Here is a 16332-nt window from a genome sequence, read left to right on the forward strand (position 1 = left end):
CGTGGTGGGTCTCATCAGCAAGAACGATGAGTCATCTTACAGAGAGGAGGTGCAGCGGCTAATGGACTGGTGTGGAGCCAACAACCTGTCTCTGAATGTGAACAAAAGAGATGGTTGTTGACTTCAGGAGGGCACGGAGCGACCACTCCCCACTGAACATCAACGGCTCCTTGGTAGAGATTGTTAAGAGCACCAAATTTCTTGGTGTTCACCTGGCGGAGAATCTCACCTGGTCCCTCAACACCAGCTCCATAGCAAAGAAAGCCCAGCAGCGTCTCTACTTTCTGCGAAGGCTGAGGAAAGTCTATCTCCCACCCCCCATCCTCATCACATTCTACAGGGGTTGTATTGAGAGCATCCTGAGCAGCTGCATCACTGCCTGGTTCGGAAATTGCACCATCTCAGATTGCAAGACCCTGCAGCGGATAGTGAGGTCAGCCGAGAAGATCATCGGGGTCTCTCTTCCCGCCATTACGGACATTTATACTGCACGCTACATCCGCAAAGCAAACAGCATTATGAAGGACCCCACGCACCCCTCATACAAACTCTTCTCTCTCCTGCCATCTGGGAAAAGGCACTGAAGCATTCAGGCTCTCATGACCAGACTATGTAACAGTTTCTTCCCCCAAGCTATCAGATCGCTCAATACCCAGAGCCTGGACTGACACCTTACTGCCCTATTGTCCTGTTTATTATTTATTGTAATGTCTGCACTGTTTTGTGCACTTTATGCAGTCCTGGGTAGGTCTGTAGTCTAGTGTAGTTTTTTTTCTGTGTTGTTTTTTACATAGTTCAGTCTAGTTTTTGTACTGTGTCATGTAACATCATGGTCCTGAAAAAAACATTGTCTCATTTTTACTATGTACTGTACCACTTTAAAATTACTGATGAAAATTGTTTTTACTGTAATTAAAGACATAATTTTATTTGTAGCTTTAATAGATTTGAATATTTTTTGCAACTGTCACTGCTTTAAATTTGCAGTTTCTATTTTCTTTCACTGTGCATTGCAAATTGAAATTCTTTATATAGTTTTTATGTAATGGTCAGAAAGGGAGAGGAGTTGATGGGGATGTGGCTTGGAAGCCAAAGGGGTGGTAACCTAGAAGAGTTTGGGAACCAGTCATCTGGTCTTTGGTGCTCAAATCTTTCCCAGCAGAACTTCATTAGAGCAATGATTCACTGGCAAGAAAGTTTGGAGAAACAGAAAGAAAATAAAAGATAGATTAGTCTTATTTGACACATTACATCGAAACATATAGTAAAATGTATCGTTTGGCATCAATGACCAAGTCTGAGGATGTGCTGGTGGTAGCCCACAAGTGTCCCCATGCTTTTCATGCCAACATAGCATGTCCACAACACTAATCTTAACTTGCATGTCTTTGGACTGAGAGAGGAAATCAGAGCATCTAGAGAAAACTCCACACAGCATGGGGAGATCACAGATAACAGAGGGAAATGAATCCCGAATGCTGGTACTGTAAAGCTATGCTACCATGCTGCCCTTGGGTGGAATTGAATTTATTGGATAGTTTTCCCTTCATCTGTGTGCAGTATGATCATTTTAAACAGCCAATTAAATGCTTTGCAGATGTTTGTGGTATGTGGTTTGGTACCCTCCCTATGTACTAAACAGAGGAAACAGTCGTAATTCCACAAATGACACCACCACCCCAACCCAACACTCCCGACACTACATTTCCTTCAGTCTTCCAACTCTTCAATCAGGTCGTTGCCAGGTGGTCGTGCAGAGTGACATGTGATTAATGTGAATATCAATTTCTCTAACTTCTGGTAAATTCTCCCTCCTCCCCCTTCTCCTCCTCACCTGTCCCTTTGGTGGCCTCCTCCTTCCCTTTCTTCCATGGTTCACCATCCTCTCCCACATCTTCCTTCTTCTTCTTCTTCTTCAGCCCATTACCCCTTCCATCTATCACTCCTCCTCCACCACCTTCTTATTCTGGCTTCTTCACACTTTCTTTCCAGTCCTAATGAAGGGTTTCAGCCCAAAACTTTGACTGTTTATTCCTCTTCATAGATGCTGCCTGACCTCCAGCATTTAGTACTTGAATGTGCCAGAGTTAACTGCTGCATGATACCAGTAAACAACACATTCATCATTAATGTTAAAATTAATAAAAGTGGTTAACAAAACTGGAAGAGTAGAACAAATAGCATAAAATTTGAAAAGGCGGGTCAGCTTGCACTTAAGGTAATGGTGGGTGTTGTCTGAAGTCCTCAGGAATGTGAACACTTGAGAGGGCAGAACATGTGTAGATACAGAAATCTCTAGAGCACATTTAAAAGGAACTGTGATTGTCATGGAGATTTTAATCTACTTATTAACTGGATGAATCAAACTGGCAAGAGTAATGTAAAATAATTTGTGGTGCACATCAGCATCTGCTTCTTAGAACTATGTATTGCACAACCTACCCAAGAACAAGCAATTTCACATTTGGTCATGAGAACTGAGGAAGGATTAATACAAGATCTGGCATTTAAAGATCCACGGGGAAGTACTGACTGCAATATGATTGGACTGAAGATACAATCTGAGATTGAACACCACAGAATCAAAACCACTATTTTTAAATTGAAGAATGACAATTAGATTAGCACAAAGGTGGTGGTGTTGAAGGTGGACTGAAAATAAAAGCTAGGAGGCAAGTTTGTAGAACAATGGCAGCCCTAACTTGCTCGACCTACCTTAATAAGGTATGATCTCTAATCCAGGCAGCATCCTGGTAAATCTCCTCTTTTTAAGATATAAAGCTCCTCAGAAGAGGAAGTTGAATTTGAGAGAAACGTTTATACAAATTCAGAACAAATAGTGAGAATTTCTGTGGATAAACAAATAGGAAGAAGGCAGCTAAGGTAGTTATGGGAGTACTTAGAGAATGAGCTGGTGAAATAACAGGAAGCAAAAGATGCAGATATGCTCCTTCAGTTTTTTGCCTCAGTCTTTGCTGTGAAAAAGGCAAATGGTATGTTAGCATTCACAGCAAAAGGATTTGAGTACAGGAGCAGGGAGGTTCTACTGCAGTTGTACAAGGCCTTGGTGAGACCGCACCTAGAGTATTGTTTGCAGTTCTGGTCCCCTAATCTGAGGAAAGACATTCTTGCCATAGAGGGAGTACAAAGAAGGTTCACCAGATTGATTCCTGGGATGGCAGGACTTTCATATGAAGAAAGACTGGATCGACTAGGCTTATACTCACTGGAATTTAGAAGATTGAGGGGGGGATCTTATTGAAACGTATAAAATTCTAAAGGGATTGGACAGGCTAGATGCAGGAAGATTGTTTCCGATGTTGGGGAAGTCCAGAACGAGGGGTCACAGTTTAAGGATAAAGGGGAAGCCTTTTAGTACCGAGATGAGGGAAAACTTCTTCACACAGAGAGTGGTGAATCTGTGGAATTCTCTGCCACAGGAAACAGTTGAGGCCAGTTCATTGGCTATATTTAAGAGGAAGTTAGATATGGCCCTCGTGGCTAAAGGGATCGGGGGTATGGAGAGAAAGCAGGTACAGGGTTCTGAGTTGGATGATTAGCCATGATCATACTGAATGGCAGTGCAGGCTCAAAGGGCCGAATGGCCTACTCCTGCACCTATTTTCTATGTTTCTATGAAGGATTCTGCAAGTATTCCTAAAACAGCCGATGGGCTAATTTTAAATAAGTGAGAGGAACGTGTAAAAAAATTCCAATCACAAAGATTAAAAAAATCAGAAAAATATACAGGCTAAAGGTGGTCACAAAACCAAGGAAAGATGGCCTGTGCTGGTTACTGGTTAAAGGAAGTAATCAGATCCTTGGCTGACGTTTTTTGGAACTTGTTTTATTCTATGAGGGTATCATAAGATTGAAAAATCCACCAATGCAACTCTAAGACGTAGGAGAAGAATTAGGCCATTTGGCGCATCGAGTCTGCTCCACCATTTCATCATGACTGATACAATTTTCCTCTCAGCCCCAATCTCCTGCCTTCTCCCTGTACCCCTTCATGTCCTGACTAATCAATAATTTATTGACTTCTGCCTTAAATATACATAAAGGTTTGGCCTCCACAGTTGCCTGTGCCAAAGAATTTAACAGATTCACACCCTCTGGCTAAAGAAGTTCTTCCTCATCTCCATTCTAAAAGGATGCTGCTCTATTTGAGGCTGCGTCCTCTGGTCTTAGACTCTCCCACCATAGGAAACATCCTCTTCACATCCACTCTTTAAGGACTCTATCCTAGTGCTATTTTTATTTTATTTAGAGATACAGCACAGTAATAGGCCTTTTCGGCTCAACGAGCCTTCACCAGTCAATTACACCCATATGTAACCAATAAATCTAATAACCTATACATTAATAAGGGATTAAGACAAAAAGTGGGTAACTATAGGTCAGTTAGTTTAACATCTATTGTTGGCAAGGTGCTGGTGTCAATAACCAAAGAGGAAATATCTGGTCAATATGGCTTTATGAAACACAAATTATGTATGTCAAATTTGCTTGATAGCTTTTGAGGATGTAGCAAGTGCCCCTGTAGATGTAGGGTATTTAGATTTCCAAACGACATTTGAAAAGATGCCACATAAATGGTGCATAACTTAAGGGTCCAAGGTATTGGAGGAAGTTTGTGAGAATGGAATGAAAACTGGTAGTCTTACAGAAAACAAGAAAAACTGGAACAAATAGATCCTTCTCAGACTGGAGGAATGTGACTACTGGAGGACCCCAAGTATCAGTTTGTGATCCCCTTAAGTGTTTACAATTTACACTAATGACCTGGAGGAGGAATAAAATGCAAGGTTTCCAGGTTTTCTGCTGATATAAAAGAAAGATGGAAATTCATGTTGTGATGAGGACATTTGAGATTCTGCAATGGGATATGGGATAGATTGAGAGAATGGATAAAATGAGCAAGTGGAGGAAGTAAATGTGGGGAAGTGTGAGTTCATGCACTTCAGTCAGATAAATCAAAGGTGGACTATCATCTAAATAAGACCATAAGACCTAGGAGCAGAATTAGGCCATCTGGCCCATTGAATCTGCTCCGCCATTCAATCATGGCTGATCCTTTTTTTTCTATCTCCTCTTCAACCCCAGTTCCTTGCCTTCTCCCCATAACTTTTGATGCCATGTCCATTCAAGAACCTAACAAGCTCTTCCTTAAATACACCCAAAGACCTGGTCTCCACAAGCAGCATGTGGCAACAAATTCTACAAATTCAAATGGAGAGAGCTTGCAAATGAGTGAAGTTCAGAGGGATGTAGGTGATCAAGCAGGCAGGTCCAACAAGTAGTTAAGGAGGCAAACAACATCTAACCCTTTATTGTGAAAGAGTTGGAAAATAAGATTAGGGAGGTTTTGTTACAGTTGTATAGGATGTTTGTTTCAAAGCTGTCTCTCAAGTATTGTGTACTTATTGAAAAAAATGGATATAGTTGCACTGGAAGCAGTCAAAGGAGGTTCACTGGGCTAATTGCTGGAATGAGAGTGTTGTTCTACCAAAAGAGGTTAGATAGTTTGGGTCTGTATTCCTTGGAATTTCGAAGGATAAGGGGTAACCTTATTTCAAACATGCAATATCATAAGGGGGATTGACAAAGTAGATACAAAGATGTTTCCACTAATGGGAAAGCCACAAAAATCGGGACTTAGCTACAAAATAAAGAGGCAGTCACTTAAAACGGAAGTGCAGTAGAAACTTCATAGAGGGTAGTGAATCTCTGGAATTCACTGCTCCCAAGAGTGATAGAGGTCTGATCATTAAGAAAGAGATATTTTAATATTTGAAAAATTAAGAGAAGTTGAGATCAGCATAAAGCAGCCATGATTGTATTGAATAGTGGGACAGGCTTGAGGGACCGAGTATCTTACTCTTGCTCTTATTTTCTTGTCATTTTTAATATAGCAAATAGGCTCTTTTATTTCCTTGTAGCATCAGATGTGGCTGATTTGGCAGCATTCTCAACTGAGTCCATTGTTTGTGGATTCAAGACCCACTCCAGAGCCTTGCAGTGTAGCAATGATCAATTGTTTGAGCTAACCAAAGACAGGACAAAAAATTAAGACCAATGTGAAAAAACAGAGTGAATACTTGAAAAGAAGACATTTCTCTTACACAGAGAACAAAATTCTTTGTTATAAAACATTGTTTGAGAAGTCCATAATGAAGTCATTAAAAGGAGATTCTGTTAAAATGACTTTCCACCTTTATAAAATCACTCTAAAAGACTTTTTTATTGTGCTCTCTGACTCACTCTTTGGGGAGCCTGTTTGCTTTAAGATCCCTGGTTGATGGGTTAGATAATGCTGTTTTGATCATTAATGGAGTTGATGCCAACAGAGCATTCCTATCATCCAAACTCAGCCACCTTAAAAAAGCACACTTGCGTAATCTAATCAAAAATGTATAGCTACTGTTCCAAACCCTGTTATGTGACAATTCCAGTGCTTCTTTGCTTAGTTCACACTGCAATCTTGTCCTTACACTGCCACCTTTACAAGTGCAAGTGGTAGCTGCTTTCCATTGGATATATATCATTGAGCACATCTACAAAGAACGCTGCCACAGGATCCACCCTAACAAAAGCAAGGGCCAAACTGTCCCGGACCATCAGAGATGCACATACTTCACTTCCCTGATACTTAATGTCCAGTATACTGCAGATGTCTTCCACGGTGAAGAATGATGCAAAATACACATTCAGTTCCTCTGCCATCTCTGTGTCACAAATTTACCTCAGATGAGTGGGTATCCAGGAAGAGCGTTTGAATGGACCTGCTAACAATGGAGTGCTCTTTTAGGTTTACTGATTAGTACTGCTGGCTGTAGTTGAGCATGACTTGGCATGATTGCTCTGAAGTTGTATTGTATTCCATCCCCTTTTTATTGGAAAGAAATAATTAGGGCAATTATTGTAGCAGCTGTTGACTTCAGTTGCTGAGATCACAGCCATCTAGCCTCGGAGTGAAGTAACAACAGAGACTGAGACAGTAAAACTTGATTTGCATTCACCTTATCCTATGCATTGCCTGTACAGGTAAGAAGTTGAGGTGATTCTCGCCACTTTGTTGAATAGCTGCTAGCACTTATTGTTCACAGCAAGAAAGTCACAGAATACTACAGCACACAAACAGGCATTCTGGCCCACCTAGTCCATGCCAAACTATTAATCTGTTTGGTCCCATTGACCTGCACCTGGATCATACCTCTCCATACCCCTCCCATCCATGTACTTATCCAAACTTCCCTTAAATGCTGCAGTCAAACCCGCATCCACCACTTTTGTTGGCAGCTTGTTCCACACTCTCACCATCCTTTGAGTGAAGTAGCTCCCCCTCATGTTCTCCCTAAACATTTCACCTTTCACTCTTAGCACATGACCTCTAGTTCTAGTCTTACATAACCTCACTAGAAAAAGCCTGCTGCATTTACCCTATCCATAGCCTCATAATTTAATACACCTCTGTCACAGCTTCTCTCAGTCTACGTTCCAGGAAATATATTTCTAACCTATTCAACCTTTCCAGAAAACTCAGGTCCTCAAGTCCTGGCAACATCCTTGTAAATATTCTATAACTACCTTTCCAACATAATTTTCCAGTGGTCCGATATTCACTCTCGCCTCCCTTTTACACTTTATGTATTTGAAGGAACTTTTGGTATCCTCTTAAATATTATTGGCTAGCTTACTTTCGTATTCCATCTTTACCTTCTTTATGATGTTTTTAGTTGCCTTCTGTTGGCTTTTAAAAGCTGCCCAATCCTCTTTCCCTCTAATTTTTGCTCTATTTTTATGCCCTCTCTTTGACTTTTAGGTTGGCTTTGATTTCTCTTCTTAGCCATGATTGTCATCTTTCCTTTTGAATAATTCTTCCTCTTTGGGATGTATATATTCTGTGCCTTCTGAACTGCTTCCAAAAATTCCAGCCATTGCTGTTCTACCATCATCCCTGCCAGTGTTCTTTTCCAAACAATTCAGCTCTATGACTCTATGATGGGGTGGTGGGGGGGGGGGGGTGAAATCTCAGAGTTGTATTTTTGTATTACACAGTGTGTGAAACACCCTGCCAGGGGTGGTGGTAGAGGCAGACACATCAGCGACATTAAAGAGACTCTTAGATAGGCACATGGATGATAGAAAGATGGAGGGCTGTGTGGGATTGAAATTAAAGAGTATTTAAAAGGTTGGCACAAAATGGTGAGCTGAAGGACCTGTACTGACATTTTTCTATCATCTAAGTGTCTCTTATATGACCCTAACATACCTGCCTCTACCTCCACCCCTGGCAGCACGTTCCATGCACTCACCACTCTGTGTGTAAAAAAAAACTATCTTTGACATTCCCCCTATCCCTTTCTTCCAATCACTTTAAAATAGTGCCTTCTCATATTAACCACTTCCACCCTGAGAGAGTGCCTCTGGCTGTCCACTCGATCTATGCCTCTTATCATCTTATATATCTCTATCAAGTCATCTCTCATCCTCCTTCGCTCCAAAGAGAAAAGCTTTAGCTCACTCAAACTATCCTCATAAAACATGCTCTCCAATCCAGGCAGCGTCCTGGCAAATCTTCTCTGCACCCTCTCCAAAGCTTCCACATCCTTCTATAATGAGGTGACCAGAAAAGAACACAATACTCCAAGCTTTATAGAGCATTACCTCATGGCTGTTGAACTCAATTCCCCGACTACTGAAGGCCAACACACCATACGCCTTATAAACCACCTATCAACTTGTGTGGCAGCTTTGAGGGACCTATGGACATGCACCTATACCTATCCTTGTCCAATTTATTCTCCCCATTTTCCCATGAACTCTTCCTTTGCCCCACCACCAGATTCTTCCACTCACCTGCACACTGGAGACCAGTTACAGGGCTGAATAAGTCTAGCAACCTTCAAGTCCTTGGGATGTGGGAGGAACCCGTTGCACCCAGAATAGACTCCTATGCTCATGGGGAGAATGTAAACTGCACTCAGTTTAAGTCAAAGATCAGCAGGAGAGTTTGGACAGGCTAACTTTCTGTTAGCCTTGACATCATGAAGGATGCCACCCACTCTGCTCACGGACTGTTTGTTCCACTCCCATCAGGGAGGAGGCTATGTAGCATCCACACCAGGATCACTAGACTCAAGACAGTGACTTTCCCCAAGCCATCAGGCTAATCAACACCCCCACCCACTAACCCACCCTCCACACCCTCAACCACCACTATTTTATCATTTCCTGTCAGTCACCTTATGTGCAGACACTGCTGAACCTAGCGTCACTTTATGGACATACAATCTATGTACATAAACTATCTTATGTATTTATATTTATTGTATTTTTATTATTATTGTGTTCTTTATCTTAGTGCATTTGGATCCAAGGTAGCAATTATTTCACTCCCCTTTTACTCCTGTCTGCTGAAATGACATTAAACAAATCTTGAACCTTGATGGTGAGGTTCCACCCGGAGCAATAAACATGGGACACATTATGTTTTTCACTGCAGAGATCAGTTCCATACCTCAATGTGTAAAATATACTTGTAAAGGAGCAGAAACATCCAAGTGTATTGCTGGGACGTGGTGAAGTTGGGATTGAACCTGTACCATACCACTTCCTGCCAGCAGTACCTCTTCCAGCTTTATAGATGTGCCGGTATGGAGCAGCCATTGCACAGGATTGGAAAAAGCTATAGAAATTTGTAAACTCAGTCAGCTCCATCATGGACACTGACCTCCTCAGCATTGAGGACACCTTTAAAGTGCAATGCCTCAAAAAGGCAGCATCCACCATTAAGGATCCCCACTAACCAGGACATGCCCTCTTCTCATTACCACCATCAGAGAGGAGTTACAGGAGCCTGAAGGCACACACACTGTTTTAGGCATAGCTTCTTCCCCTCTGCCATCAGATTTCTGAATGGACAATGAACCCATATACACCACCTCACTATTTATGTTCTCTTTTTGCACTACTTCTTTAATTTATTTATTTAATTTTATTTTATATTATATATGTATTTCTACTATAATATGAGAAAATCGGCAGGAGCTGGAAATCCAAGCAACACACACATAATGCTGGAGAAACTCAGCAGGCCAGACAGCATCTATGGAAAATAGCACCTTCAACGTTTCGGGCTGAAACCCTTCATCAGGACTGGAGAAAAAAGATGAGAAGACAGAGTAAGATGGTGGGGGGGAGGGGAGGATGAAGTACAAGGTAGTAGGTGATAGGTGAAATCTGGAGAGGGGGAAGTGAAGTAAAGAACTGGGAAGTTGATTGGTGAAAGAGATAAAGAACTGGAAAAAGGGGGAATCTGAAAGGAGAGAACAGAAGGCCATTGAAGAAAGGAAGAGAGGTGATGGGCAGGTAAGGAGATGAGGTAAGAGGGGGGAAATCAGGAATAGGGAATAGTGAAGGGGGAGTGCAAATACCGGAAGTTCAAGAAATTGATGTTCATGGCATCAGCTTGGGGGCTACCCAGATGGAATCCTTGCTGGACATGAGAAAGACGAAGAATCAACAATTGAAAGCATGGATCCGATGGAGGATAAAGTATCGGACAGGTCCATTGCAGGCAGTGGAGAGAGAACCCCGGAGCTGTGGAAGTGACTGGGATAGGGACACAAGGTATCTCCTCACAACGGAAAGTGTGGCATGTAAAACGTGGTGGGAGAAGCAGTCGATTGAATGCAAGTACCTGGGATCCTCAGAGGGTCCGAATCGAGAAGCTTGAAAACAAATCTGGAGGCCATGTGGCACAAGCTGGCGGTAAAGACATGTTCCCAGGAAGGATACATGGCTGTGGTAGTGGGATTGGGTGAGCACGTGGTTGAAGAGTTGGAGAGCAGCAGAGATCACAGAGGAGGAGCAGTGAAAGAGGGTTTCACTGGACTCCTGTCAGAGGGATGGTTCAAATTTCTTCAGGGTAAGCATCCCTGGAAGAAACTTTGCAGTGCAGTAATCCAATCATAAGCAAGAGAAAATCTGCAGATGCTGGAAATCCAAGCACCACACACAAAATGCTGGAGGGCAATGGTCACTCCCTAATATGCATTTCTGTACATGAGGAACAAGAGACTGGAAGCATTGCAGATTGTGGGTCATTGAATAAAAATGGAGCACCTTCATTGCAGAGATCAGTTCCATTGCTCAATGTATAAAAGATCAGAAACATCCAAGTTGTGTTGCTGGGACATGGCGAGCTTCAAAGTAAATTTATTATCAAAGTACATGTATACCACCCTGAGATTCATTTCCTTGCAGCCATTCACAGTAGAACAGAGAATAGAATCAATGAAAAACTACACACAAAGACTGATAAGCAACCAATATACAAAAGACAAACTACAAATACAAAATAAAAATAATAATGTACTTTGAACTAATGAAAATTTGTAAGCACCAAACTGGACTAGTGCATCTTAGTGGACAATAGTTTTCATTTGGGGTCGACACATGTGCTATGTGGCTCTGCATAAAACCTGTGATTCAGATTTCTGGATCATTGGGACCTCTTTTAGGGCAGGCGCGACCTATACAAAAAGGACGGGTTGCACTTGAATCTGAGGAGAACCAATATCCTGGCAGGGAGGTTTGCTAGGCTAAACCTAGGAGAGCTTAAACTAGAATTACTGGGAACCGAACTGAAGAAACAGAGGAAGGGGCAGTTGGCTCACATATAGAGAAAGCTTGTAGGTAGTGTGAGAGGGAGGATAGGCAGGTGATGGAGAAGGAATGCTCTCAGATGGTTTGAGATGTGTCTATTTTAATGCAAGAAGCATCACGAACAAAGCAGATGAGTTTACAGCGTTGATCAGTACTTGGAGCTATGATGTTGGGGCCATTATAGATACTTGGATGGCTCAGGGGCAGGAATGGTTACTTAAGAGTGCCAGGCTTTAGATGTTTCAAAAAGAACAGGGAGGGGGGCAAAAGAGGTGGGGGTCTGGCACTGTTGATCAGAGATAGTGTCACGGCTGCAGAAAAGGAGCAAGTCATGGAGGGATTGACTATTGAGTCTCTGTGGGTGGAACTCTACTGGGTCTTTTTTATAGACCACCCAATAGTAACAGGGTCATCAAAGAGCAGATAAGGAGACAGATTTTGGAAAGGTGTAACAATAACAGGTTTGTTGTGGTGGGAGATTTGAATTTTCCAAATACTGATTGGCATCTCCTTAGAGCAAGGGGTTTAGATGGGGTGGAGTTTGTTAGGTGTGTTCAGGAATGTTGCCTGACACAGTATGTAGATAAGCCTACAAGAGGAGAGGCTGTACTTGATCTGGTATTGGGAAATGAACCTGGTCAGGTGTCAGGTCTCTCAGTGGGAGAGCATTTTGGAGACCACAATTCTATCTCCTTTACAATAACATTGGAAAGGGATAGGAACAGACAAGTTAGGAACACATTTAATTGGAATAAGGGGAAATATGAAGCTATCAGGCAGGAAATTGAAGGCATAAATTGGGAACAGATGTTCTCAGGGAAATGTCCCACAGAAATGTGGCAGATGTTTGGGGATATTTGCATGGCATTCTGCATAGTTACGTTCCAATGAGATGGAAAGGATGGTAGGGTACAGGAACCATAGTGTACAAAGGCTGTTGAAAATCTAGAAAAAAGCTTACGAAAGATTCAAAAAACAAGGTAATGATAGTGATCTAGAAAATTATAAAGCTAGCAGGAAAGAGTTTAAGAATGAAATTAGGAGAGCCAGAAGGGGCCATAAGAAGGCCTTGGCAGACAGGATTAAGGAAAACCCCAAGGCATTCTAGAAGTATGTTAAGAGCAAGAGGATAAGATGTGAGAGAATAGGACCAATCAAGTGTGACAGTGGAAAAGTGTATGGAACTGGAGGAGATAGCAGAAGTACTTAATGAATACTTTACTTCAGTATTCACTACGGAAAAGGATCTTGGCGATTGTAGGGATGACTTAATGCAGATTGAAAAGCTTGAGCATATAGACATTAAAAAAAGAGATTGCTGAGCCTCTGGCAATGATCTTTGCATCATCAATGGGGACAGGAGAGGTTCCGGAGGATTGGAGGGTTGCAGATGTTGTTCCCTTATTCAAGAAAGGGAGTAGAGATAGCCCAGGAAATTATAGACCAGTGAGTCTTACTTCAGTGGTTGGTAAGTTGATGGAGAAGATCCTGAGAGGCAGGATTTATGAACACTTAGAGAGGCATAATTTTATTAGAAATCGTCAGATGGCTTTGTCAAGGGCAGGTCATGCTTTACGAGCCTGATTAGATTTTTTGAGTATGTAACAAAACACATTGATGAAGGAAGAGCAGTAGATGTCGTGTATATGGACTTCAGCAAGGCATTTGATAAGGTACCTCATGCAAGGCTTATTGAGAAAGTAATGGGATCCATGGGGACCTTGCTTTGTGGATCCAGAATTGGCTTGCCCACAGAAGGCAAAGAGTGGTTGTAGTTGGGTCATATTCTGTATGGAGGTTGGTGACCAATGGTGTGCCTCAGGGATCTGTTCTGGGACCCTTACTCTTTGTGATTTTTATAAGTGACCTGGATGAGGAAGTGGAGGGATGGGTTAGAAAGTTTGCTGATGACACGAAGGTTGAAGGTGTTGTGAATAGTGTGGAGGGCTATCAGAGGTTACAGCAGGACATTGATAGGATGCAAAACTGGGCTGAGAAGTGGCAGATGGAGTTCAACCCAGATAAGTGTGAGGTGGTTCATTTTGGTCAGTCAAATATGATGGCAGAATAGAGTATTAATGGTAAGACTCTTGGCAGTGTGGAGGATCAGAGGGATCTTGGGGTCTGAGTCCATAGGACACTCAAAGCAGCTGCTCAGTTTCACTCTGTGGTTAAGGGTCATGAGAAGGCTTTGGCAGATAGGATTAAGGAAAACCCCAAGGCATTCTACAAGTATGCGAAGAGCAAGAGGATAAGATGTAAGAGAATAGGACCAATCAAGTGTGACAGTGGAAAAGTATGTATAGAACCGGAGGAGATAGCAGAGATACTTAATGAATACTTTACTTCAGTATTCACTACAGAAAAGGATCTTGGCGATTGTAGGGATGACTAACAGCGGACCGAAAAGCTTGAGCATGTAGATATTAAGAAAGAGGATATGCAGGAGCTTTTCGAAAGCATCAAGTTGGATAAGTCATGGGGAGCGGACAAGATATATCCTAGGCTACTGTGGGAGGCGAGGGAGGAGATTGCTGAGCCTCTGGCGATGATCTTTGCATCATCACTGGGGATGGGAAAAGATCCAGAGGATTGGAGGGTTGCAGATTTTGTTCCATTATTTAAGAAAGAGAGTAGAGATAGCCCAGGAAATTATAGACCAGTGAGTCTTACTTCAGTGGTTGCTAAGTTGATGGAGAAGATCCTAAAAGGCAGGATTTATGAACATAGGACACTCTAGGCTGCTGTGCAGGTTGACTCTGTGGTTAAGAAAGCATACGGTGCATTGGCCTTCATCAATTGTGGGACTGAGTTTAGGAGCTGAGAGGTAATGTTGCAGCTATATAGGACCCTGGTCAAACCCTACTTGGAGTACTGTGTTCAGTTCTGGTCGCCTCACTACAGGAAGGATGTGGAAACCATAGAAAGGGTGCAGAGGAGATTTACAAGGATGTTGCCTGGATTGGGGAGCATGCCTTACGAGAATAGGTTAAGTGAACTCAGACTTTTCTCCTTGGAGCGACAGAGGATGAGAGGTGACCTGATAGAGGTGTATAAGATGATGAAGGGCATTGATCGTGTGGATAATCAGAGGCTTTTTCCCAGGGCTGAAATGGCTAACACGAGTGGGCAGTTTTAAGTTGCTTGTAAGTAGGTACAGAGAGATGTTAGGGATAAGTTTTTTTTTTTACACAGAGAGTGGTCAGTGCGTGGAATGGGGTGCTGGCGATTGTGGTGGAGGTGGATACGATAGGGTCTTTTAAGAGATTCTTGGATAGGTACATGGAGCTTAGAAAAATAGAGGGCTATGGGTAACCCTCGGTTATTTCTAAAGTAAGTACATGTTTGGCACAGCATTGTGGGCCGAAGGGCCTGTATTCTGCAGTAGGCTTTTTATGTTTCTAAGAACAAAACAACAAGGCTTGTCAGCGTAATTAGTCACGGTCCAATAGGCTCCCAAGATATTGAAGGAAGGCCCTAGTTATTTTCACTGACACCAGTAATGGAATCAACTTTATGATCTTCATACTCTGTTGGGATTGAACCTGCATCATACCAGTTCCTGCCAGCAATACCTCCTCCAGCCTTATCTAGATCAACTGGAGGAGGCAATGGACAGCAGCCAAGCTGTGGTTATTGCTGTGGCTTGCCTAGTCATCCTCCCTTAGTGGGAGGATAAAGATTGCTGGGAATAACATTGCCAAAACAACCCAAATAAACAATCAATAACAATACTCAGTCCCATTTACCCACTTAAGTCAAAAACCACAATCTCCTTGGAATGTATCTAACCACAACCTGGACTTGTTCATACTTCCTAGCTCACTGCCCTTATCAATTTGCTCATTCTATAAATCCATTGGTATACAGGGAGGCCTTCTGTTAGACAAGGGGTTAATGGTAAGCCTCCATGTCATAAAAAAAGGTTCAGAACTCCTGCATTAGAATCTTTGGCCTTCATTTTGGGGAACATTACCTGAATCAGATCTGGTGAATCACTTTAGCGTTAAGCACTTTAAAACCAGACCGTAGTCTCTCTGTAACTGAGGTTTTATAAGATATTGGTGAGATCACACTTGGAGTATTGTGAGCAGTTTTGAACTCCTTATCAAGAAAGGATGTGCTGGCATTGGAGAGGGTTCAGAGGAGGTTCACAAGGATGATCAGAAGAATGAAAAGGTTAAGGTACGAAGACATTTGATGGCTCTGGGCTGGTACTTGCTGGAATTTAGAAGAATGAGAAGGAATCCCATTGAAACATATTAATTATTGAAAGGCCTAGATATAGAGTGGATGTTGAGAGGATGCTTCCTGTAGTGGGGGAGTTGAGGACCAGAGGGCACAGCCTCAGAATAGAGTGATGTCCATTTAGAACAGAGATGAGGAAGAATTTCTTGTGGAATTCATTGCCACAGATGACAGCGGAGGCTAAGTCATTGGGAATATTTAAAGAAGAGATTGACAGGTTCTTGATTAGTCAGGGTGTCAAAGGTTATGGGGAGAAGGCAGTAGAATGGGGTTGAGCGGGATAATAAATCAGCCATGATGGAATGGCAAAGCAGACTCAATAGGCTGAACGGCCTAATTCTGCTCCTGTATCTTATGATCTTTTGTTTTTAAAAATCAGACTGTGGCTCAGTTGGAAACACTTTATTGGTT

At 42.3% G+C, this 16332-nt stretch overlaps 1 protein-coding gene across 7 annotated transcripts in view; it reads right to left on the reverse strand.

The window, feature by feature from the left end:
- The window catches only part of LOC140716953 (proprotein convertase subtilisin/kexin type 7-like), a 287410-nt gene that overhangs the window by 157859 nt on the left and 113219 nt on the right, over positions 1-16332 (reverse strand). The window lies entirely within an intron of this gene.

Source organism: Hemitrygon akajei, chromosome 26 (genome assembly GCF_048418815.1).
Source record: "Hemitrygon akajei chromosome 26, sHemAka1.3, whole genome shotgun sequence".
NCBI classification, from domain to species: Eukaryota; Metazoa; Chordata; class Chondrichthyes; order Myliobatiformes; family Dasyatidae; genus Hemitrygon; species Hemitrygon akajei.